The 9,094-nt window shown below is 48.3% G+C and overlaps 1 long non-coding RNA gene across 1 annotated transcript; it reads right to left on the reverse strand.

Annotated features, from left to right (window-relative positions):
- Nucleotides 1-1,511: 1,511 nt before the first annotated feature.
- On the reverse strand, nucleotides 1,512-4,523 carry LOC109742918 (uncharacterized). The gene is made up of 4 exons (XR_012183579.1): nucleotides 4,407-4,523; nucleotides 3,988-4,318; nucleotides 3,738-3,817; nucleotides 1,512-2,501 (listed from the first exon to the last, which is right to left on the reverse strand). It is a non-coding gene; the product is annotated as an uncharacterized lncRNA (long non-coding RNA).
- Nucleotides 4,524-9,094: the final 4,571 nt, after the last annotated feature.

Below are 9,094 nucleotides of genomic sequence, written 5' to 3' on the forward strand. Positions count from 1 at the left end.
CATATAAATTCAGTGCTTGGCAACGACAAAAATAATTCTTTATAATTTTTGCACCTTAGTTTATTGATTGTTACCGCCTTCCCAAGTCGATTAATTACGTCCCTCTAGATTTTTGCTGAAAATTGTCGATGAACTCGTTTTGTCCTAATCTTGACATGTATCAGACCAGCACAAGTCTCAGACACAAACTTTGAGCTAACTCCTGAAAAAACGGACCGGCCCCCGCGTCATCTCCGGGCGGCACGGGCGGCAGCCATCTCCTCCGCCCTCCACCGGCAGGCTCTAAGTCTGCTCCCCTCGCCGTCGCCGGAGGACATCGCCGGGCAAAGTCCGTGCGGCCGACGGCGACGGCGAGGATTCATTCTCCGTGCAGCGGCGGCGGTGTAGTGGGATGCAGTTGTGGCAGATGTGCTGCGGGGTTGGCCGGCGCCGCCCGCCGTGTGAGCTGCATGGCGGCATGTGATCTCGTCGGGGTCTTCCCTCTAGATCAAGTGGTCGATCAGCGGCTACACGTCGCAGTCTCGTGCGATGTCTCCTCTAGCGGAGGACGTACAAGGGACTCCAGATCGTGGCTGAAGGAGGCATCTCATTCGCATATGTTAAGCACGTACGATGGTACAAGATGCATGCTTACATGGAGGCACGATGGCTCACCAGGCATCTATTGGATCTTCGTGCATGGATCCGTCTGATGGCCCTTGTGGGCACTTGGCGGCGCGCTTGATCCTGAAGTGCGGTGACTCCTCACTATAGTTGGCACCATGGCTCGCGTACGGATGCATTGTTATCTACGACGACATCTTACACGGGCATGTTTACTGGGCGTAGTGATCCCATGAAGGTTCACGGGCCTGCAACCATGGATCTGGTGGTGACCACCCGCGGCACTATGATCCACGGCTTGGTGATGGTGATCCAGATTCGGTCGACCGAGTGAGAGTAACTGCACACTGTGCTGCAACGACCTCCTACGGCTCCACGGCGGCGGTGATCATTGCAAGCGTTAGAACTTTTTGAGTGAGCGAGCGAAGCCTTCCTGGAGCTTCCCCCTTCCCTCACCTGAGAATTGCATGTCCGCTTCAGCTTCCCCGGTTTAGTTGGTTTGGAGGATTAATTGATTGGATACCCAATCCGCATAATCTTTCAAAGTCACTGCTTCTCTTCGGTTCATCTCAAGATCCAGTGGTTCACTTCGAAAGTGGGATCCAAATTATGGGTGACCACTTGACGCAGAGAAATGGTTGTGCAATGGCGGCGGTGACATTGCATGTAACTGCTGGGATAGTGAAAAAGTGGTGGCGACAACACTTGCATGACATCGATGGTGGTGCTACCGTCGCGAGGTCCGTGGTGAAAGCCTAGGTCTGACCCGAGCTGGTTATACCTGGCAATGGCGATGTTTTTTTACATCGTTACCATGTTGAAGGCATTGGCCAAATATGCTCTGACTGATTTTTCAGGGTGAAAACCTAGATTCTAGCCTTGATGGTTGGATCCGATGACGGCGACGCTTGAGTGCCGCTCCCTTCTTCAAGGCGTTGCTGTTGAAGAATCTCGTCGCCTATGTGGTGTCATTAGATAATTGGTGCGGATATGGTGTTTGCTGTAGTTTGCCGATCGTGGCTCTGATCACTTTGGGTTTTTCTTTTTTCCTCGGCTACACATAGCTTTGGTCTTATATGACTTTGCTATTTGCCGCCTTTGTTTTTGTGTGTGTGCATGTTTGTGTTGGCTGTGTGCATCCTAGCTATGCAGAGGCCGGGTGTGTGCTCTTTGAGTTTGTATCCTCTTGATGCTCTGTGTGTGGAGGTGTGTCTCAGGCGGATCTATCTTTGGTGGATTTGCTCGGATCTCGTCGTTGTTCGTCTACGTTCGTGTGTCTTCGGGTTGAATCCTTCCAACCTACGTTATTCTTCATCGGCGGCGGTTGCTGTTCTGATGCGCTGGTCCTATGGGGCCTTAGCACGGCGACTTCCCGACTGTCTACTACAACAAGTTGTGCCCGACTCCGGCGATGGAGGGGTCATGATGGTGGCGCGCCTTCGGCTCGCTTCAGTGCTTATAGTCGTCGCTAGGTGGTCTACGGATCTGGATGTAATTTTTATTTCCGATGTTCCTTGTACTGCTATGATTAAAGATGAATAGATTGAAAGTCTTTCCAAAAAGAAAATCCACCCTTTATTGAAAATGACTAGATAATTGCCCGTGCGTTGCAACGGGAGAACAATAGTCATTTATGCATTGGTGATGTATTTTAGGTCATGCTTTCAAGAATAAATCAACCAAGAGCTCTTTATCTGCGCATCTAGAGTAGCTATTTTGCTGATAAGAGAGCCCCTGTGATCTAGGGTTGGACACAAGAAGACATGAACCTCTGTCACGATATCTTTTTCTCCGGCATCATTCACCAGAGCTTGGCTGAAAGACTACAGTGCAGTGATGAGGACAGAGGAAGCTTCTTCTGTGTGCATTGTATCATCATCTTCAGTTTCTGATTCATCCTGTGACAAAGAGGGATTTCAGTGCGAGCAAGGAATTGAAGTGTATGTATAGACAAAAAAAACTGAGCCAGGCTACAGATTCTGATGATACAACATCAATTTACTTAAGCTCTTTCACGGGCAGTGAAGGTCAAGGTGAACCTAAGAAAATATCATAGTCACCAAAAATAAGATGGAAGAAGACGATCAAATTAAAATCATGTAACTAAATACACAGAAGAATTTTCTTATAAATAAATCAGGCAACAAATATTTTGTCCGATATTGAAAGAGCTTTGTTTGATTGACTCTTCTATATTATACGATGCTCTAAGGCAACAGATAAATGAGAGCCAAAAGAGTATTATTAAAATTGCATGCATGCCTTATATATACCAAGGGTCATTCTTGAGAAAATTTGTGGCTCATGCCTCATGACATTTAGAAGAAAAATTTGGATAATATGTAGGTGCTAGCACTTTGCATAAGGTACAAACCTTACAGGTTCACTCAAGCAAATACCACAAATCATATAATCGCACAACAATGGTTCACAGAATTACAGAAAAAATTGAGAGAGAGAAGCAGCAACAACGCTAGGAGAGATGGGACAGCCGCAGGTTGGAGTTCAGAGAAGAACTTAAGCAACGGGGTTGAGAAGAGCTTCAGAAGAAGTGCAGCAGCAGCGCTAGGAGAGATGGGACAGCCGCAGGCAGCAAGGAGCAGAGAGGAGAGGCAGCAGTTTGTCGTATTATTAGGCTAGGTCAGTATATTAGTAAATTTGTCACATATACACAGTTTGTCGAACCAATTCCAATAATAATCAATAGGCGCCAAACAGTGGAAGTGTCTCGAGGGCCAAACTATTCTGGAAACTATCATAGCAGAAATCACCAAATTTGTTTCAGAGGTAGAGGGTAGAACAATTAGAAAGTGTACAAAGTGCTAGATGAATCTGATTGGAGAACAAAAGACAACAGAATATCTTGTGCATAATTTCCCAATTATATGTCCAATTAGTACTGTCCAGTTAAAGGTCGAAGCTAGAATCAAAGATCTTACAACTGTACTTCAGAAAAGAACCATCCAATGTCAGAGTTTTATCATTGCTAAACGTCCTAATCTCATATCATACAGTGATAATCCTCCTAGGTTAGGATTATACCAAATTAGTGAATGAATAAAATAACTACAATTTGGAGCTTCAAGTAAATCAAACAGTTAACTTAATTCTCTAGTCGACGACTATGTTGGTACCTGAAGAATCATTCTGCCCGTGCCGTTAGTTCATCACCTTGGTCCCTTGTTATTGGCGCATCCGATCCCAAATCTCCAACCTGGTAGCGAATTAGCATGGTTCAGTTTACCCCTTATCTATACACTTGAATCAAATAAACATGCAAACATGGCATTCAAGCTTGCCACTGCAGGCAATGGCATATCTGATAGCAATATGCAGTATGAACACCATTGAATAACTGAAAGCAATAGTCTTGGGTCACCTTACCTGGCACCTAGTGTCCTGAAAAAAAGCAAAGAAACGCAAAGGCCCACTTGCGGGAGAGGCAGGGAAGCGACCATGGCACGTCGTTCTGGAGGGAGGCGACCATGGCATGGGATGGCGGCGGCTGAGCGCCGGCGCTCGGGAAGACGGCGGACCATGGAGGCGCGCGGAGCGAGGCGGAGACGCACGGATCTGGTCGCGTGGCGCCGGCGCTCGGGAAGACGGCGGACCATGGAGGCACGCGGAGCGAGGCGGAGACGCACGGATCTGGTCGCTCCCAGGTCAGATCGGGCTGCAGTGGAGCTCCACATCGGGATCCATGGTGCTGTTGTTTCTGAAACAGAGAGAGACAAGATTTGTGAGAGAGAGAAAAGGAAGGGAGAAGGGAGAAGAAGCGAGATAGGGCGCGCGGGAGAGGTTACTGGACGACGGCTGGAGGTTGGTAGCGGTGGCGCCGGACGCCGGCATGAGGAGCAGGCCAGAGGGGGAAAGAAATCGAGTGGGTCGTACGAGAGGTGGGACTGGGACGGGGGAAGAAAATCGGGAGGTGAGGGGGTCGTACGAGAGGCTTGACGAAGCGGGGAACGTAAGAGGGAAAACGGAACGCTAAGTTTCTTTTAGATAATAGAGATTGGTTGCGATGGCCCATTGCTGTGCTCCCGCCTTAATTCGATCCATCATACGCTGAATCGGGGTGTGTATCTTGCCGAACACCCTTTTGCTCCTATCTTTCGAGACGGACCAAACGACCAGAATAATTAAGGATTTTAGGACAATCACCGTTACCAGTATAGTTTAGATTTTGGCGATCAATCTAGTGAAGCAAGCCAGGATCGGACACGTGTACCGCTGGGACCAGCCACTTGGGCAGTAAAGTACTCTGCAGCGAATCAGAGCGAGACAGCTGCCCCTTTGTTCCCCAAGGTGGAGTAACTTAGGTGGCATGAAGTTCACGTCATCATCATTGGTTTAATGACACTGTTGTTTACAGGCGACCGGACTACAAGATCATGGAAAGATCTTAAGCTGCGGTGACTATTAAATTATCAAGACACTAACGAGTAGTTCTAATGACTGCTAGATTAATGGCTTCATGAGATTTGGGTTTGACCCCAGCAGCTGACTGCAGTTCTAACGTGCACGCCTTATACTATATAAGCTGAGAGTGTTGCTGTTGGTGCTGTCAGTTAACTGACAGTTGGCAGAAGCCGGGTCAGCACGTTGTAGTAGTACATATTCACCGACTGCTTAGACTAGCCACAGTGGGAGTAATTTCAACAGTAACATCGAGTCCAATTCAGCAAATTTGCTTATGTGGCAGTGAGTTAACGAGGAGAGAGGTAATTCTAGTAACTTAGCTAGTTACTGTAACATCACATGTCCCAATGCAATATGAGTCTATAACCTAATAAATGAAGCTTTGCATGTTACCACACTTATGTTTACTATCCACTATGAAGGTAGTAATATAGTCTAGAAATATGTGTATGTTACTAGTGTATGTTACTCTTCACTGTGGCTAGTCTTAGACGAGAGACTCGTATGGCGTATGAGGAATAATAATCTCTGTTACAAACGTACTAGAGATTTGGAAGAATTTTGGCCTGGCGAACCACGTCAAAAAGAGAGCAAAGCGTGGGCGGTGGGTCGGGTCGGTATTCTCCGTGTCGGTGCGAGTGGCAGCAAATTGCGAGCCACGTCCCACGTGCTGCGCTGCACCACAAGCGACAGTCCCCATCACTGCAGTGCTCAAGCCTTTCTATTCTCCCTGCTTCTTTCGGCTGTTGGAGGCAGTCCATGTAGAAGTGCTCACCGGCATCAAATGGAAAGGCATAAACCAACACGACACAGAATTATCATCGTCGACTGATCCACCTTTATTTACGGATCAACTTCTATTAACATAAGCAAACCTCGATTCCTGGATTTATCTATTGGTTACCGCTAATTGGTAAGACTGGCAAAGGAGGGGATGCATCCGGTTCTCCTCCGAAATCAAGCAACAAGAAACAAAGGTGGTGTGAGCCCCATGCATGCATGCCTGATGAGTCGTGCTTCTCGTGCTAACCCTAAAGTATGATTCACGCCCTCCTCATGTTCTCCATGTTTCTTTTAGTAGAACATGTTCTCCAGGTTGAATCCAAAGGATATCATTTCTTGCAAACTTAGAGCATTTACAACCGGACTTTGGCAAATCCGACCCCCCAAACGCCAGCTGACGCGTCCGTGGGCAGTGACTGGTCCCGTCTCAAAAAATAGATTCCACATCTAGATACCTCAAATTAGAAACCTCAAATCCATATTTTTACATGCAACACAGCGGTCTTTGAGCGGAGCTTCGTCCGGTTCCGCTCCTTGCCCGCCCAGCTCCGTCATGGCCATGCTCGGCGACTGGTTGCGCCCCTCAGAGAGTTGATCCGGTCGCCGGCAAGGTAGGGTAGGGTAGGGCATGGGACATGAGCTGGCTCACGGGACTCAAGGCGCCACCGTCTCCCATGCCCAACACTTTCTCGTCGGAGCCCGGAACCCGTTGGGTGCCGGTGCACGTCAGATCTATGACGGATCCGTCTGGGGACGAGCCGCCGACATCCACCACGATGTAGTTGCGGCGCCTAGACTGATGCGCCAGCATACGGGGCGCCGGAGAATGCGACTCCGCCTCGCCAACGTCCACCGCCGCGAGGGTTGCCGCCGCCTCCTGCGCTCGGTGCCTTGCACGGCGGGCACGCCGTGCCACGGTCTCGTCGGACGAGGCCCACGGTGCGTCCCGATGCTCGGCGCGCTAACGGAGGGGTTGCGCGTCCGCCAGCGCGTTCAGACGCCAGACGAACCGCACGGCCTCCGACAAGCCAGCTACGGCTGGCCTAGCTAGCGCCGACATCCATGCGCAATTTAGGCGGACGCAATGGATTCCCGACGGATGGAGTCCGAGCGCAGCCATGCACGAGCCTCCTCCCGGGCGCGGCGGAGCGCAAGCCAGACGGCCATCTCCTCCTCGGGGTCGATGGATCTGGAGGTGAAGGACTCGGATCCGCTATCCGCCATGCTGGAGACGGCCGTAAGGAGCCGGAGAAAATCTTGGGTGGCGGAGGGGAGTGGAGGGGAGGGGACTGAAGTGGCTAGGATTTGGTCTGACGAGCGGATGGGGAAGAATTATGTGGGGTCAGATGGGCCAGCGTGGTCGTTGTCCGACGTGGCGGGCGTGCCCGAGCGCGCCCGGACGCTCCATATCCGCCTCAAATTGGGGCTAGATATGAGGGCTGCCGGTCAGCCCGGTCGTTTGAGGGGGGGCGTCTGGGGTCAAAAAAACGTGACCGGACAGTGACCGGGCGACCCGCCCGGGCGTAGGAGGCGGGTTTGAAACGTCCGGCCGTACATGCTCTTACTGATGCCCCGCGAATGTTCCCCTCTTTTTTGGGCATCTTTTCCCAGAATACTTACATTTTATTACACACTCCCATGTTAAGCAATTCCGGGTCAGCAGGGGCTCTGATCCCGTGTGGAGCGGTGGGAACTAGTGATTAGCATCACTTGATAGTGCAAATTAACGATCGAATGCTTCTCTTGCAGCAAGTGTTTGGTAGCGTGCATGCAGTGCAACTGCAATGGTACGTTCGTAGCTAGGCCGCTCATTCCATGGAGACCGACGTGCCCATGACCGGGAATGAACAATCTGAAAACGCCAAATCCATAGATACAGATTTTGTGTACGTACGTAGCTAGGGAAGAAAGAGATCGCAGGGTGAAGGTGGTGTGGATGAGAGACGAAGGCCGGGCGGCTGGACCAAGACGGGAGAGCAGCCTAGTTGCATGCAACCATCTCATTTATGGATGTGTGCATCTGACGATATAGACAGGAAAATAAAGTTTTCAACCAAAAAGACTATTCTGGACATGTTTTCGACCCCACTACTAGAATCGTCGATTATGCCGAGTTTCAAATAAACTCAGTAGAGCACACATATTAAACTCGACGAAATCTTCACCTAGTACTAAACTCGGCGCAGCGCACTCGGCTGGATCCAGCCAAGAAGGTGTATATATTAGGTTATGTGCATCGCATAAATCTAAGAAGATACTGGGGACCCTCAAGTTGTTGTCTAACTAAAGACAAATTTTAGAAATTCATTAAAGATATGGCCTGAAAATTTGGAAATTTCATTAAAAATGATTATTTGTAAGTTGCACCGAAAACAGTTTAAGGATTTTCATTTGATATTTGTAAATATTCAGTTCAATTTTTAGAAGAAAAAGTCCACTGTGTACTCCAAATTTTAGAGTACGTTCAAATAAACATGAGCCCTTAATTTTGGGGAAACCAATATCTAGTGTAGTTTTGAAATAATTAGCCTTGAAAATTGCACATAACTTCAAACAGATCAAGGAAAAGGTAAAATGGGTTTATGATTTATGTTAATGATTATAAGGGTGGTATGAGCCCCATGCATGCCTGATCCGTCGTGGTTCTCGTGATAACCTGAAAGTATGATTCATGGACACCATCAGCCCAATGAGAGCTAGGCAATGACGTTTAGGTCCTTTTCCACATTCACGCTGTCCGCATGTTCTCTGTGTTGAATACAGAAGAGATCATTTCATGATAACTTAGCTATGTCCAGCAAATGTTCTCTTCTTTGGGCAATCTTTTTCAAGAATATTTTACATATACTCTCTTCGTTTCAAAATAAGTGTCTTAATTTTAGTATAATATTGTATTAAAGCTAGTATAAAGTTAAGACATTTATTTTCGGACCGAGGGAGTAGTTTATACTCCAAAGTTAAGCAATTCCGTGTCAAGAGGGGATCTGATCCCGTGTGGACTGGTACTAACTAGTGCTCTAGATTGTACTACAATACTGTCAAATGTTGGCACACACTCTCACAAAATAAACTTAATTTGTAACTTCACTCACGTGACTCTAGGCCGGGGTTATGAAAATGGCACTTAATTAGTGAGATGCTAAGCTAGGGCAAAATCTACAGATTGACCTATGTAGTGTCACATCAAACTAGCTAACTAAAAAGCGTCGATTCACCGACAGATCGAACATGCAGCTACCTGTAGCAGCTGCTAACGTGGTACTTTATCTCTCTCCCATGGCCACACGCT

The sequence above is a fragment of the Aegilops tauschii genome, chromosome 5 (assembly GCF_002575655.3).
Source record: "Aegilops tauschii subsp. strangulata cultivar AL8/78 chromosome 5, Aet v6.0, whole genome shotgun sequence".
Lineage (NCBI taxonomy): Eukaryota > Viridiplantae > Streptophyta > Magnoliopsida > Poales > Poaceae > Aegilops > Aegilops tauschii.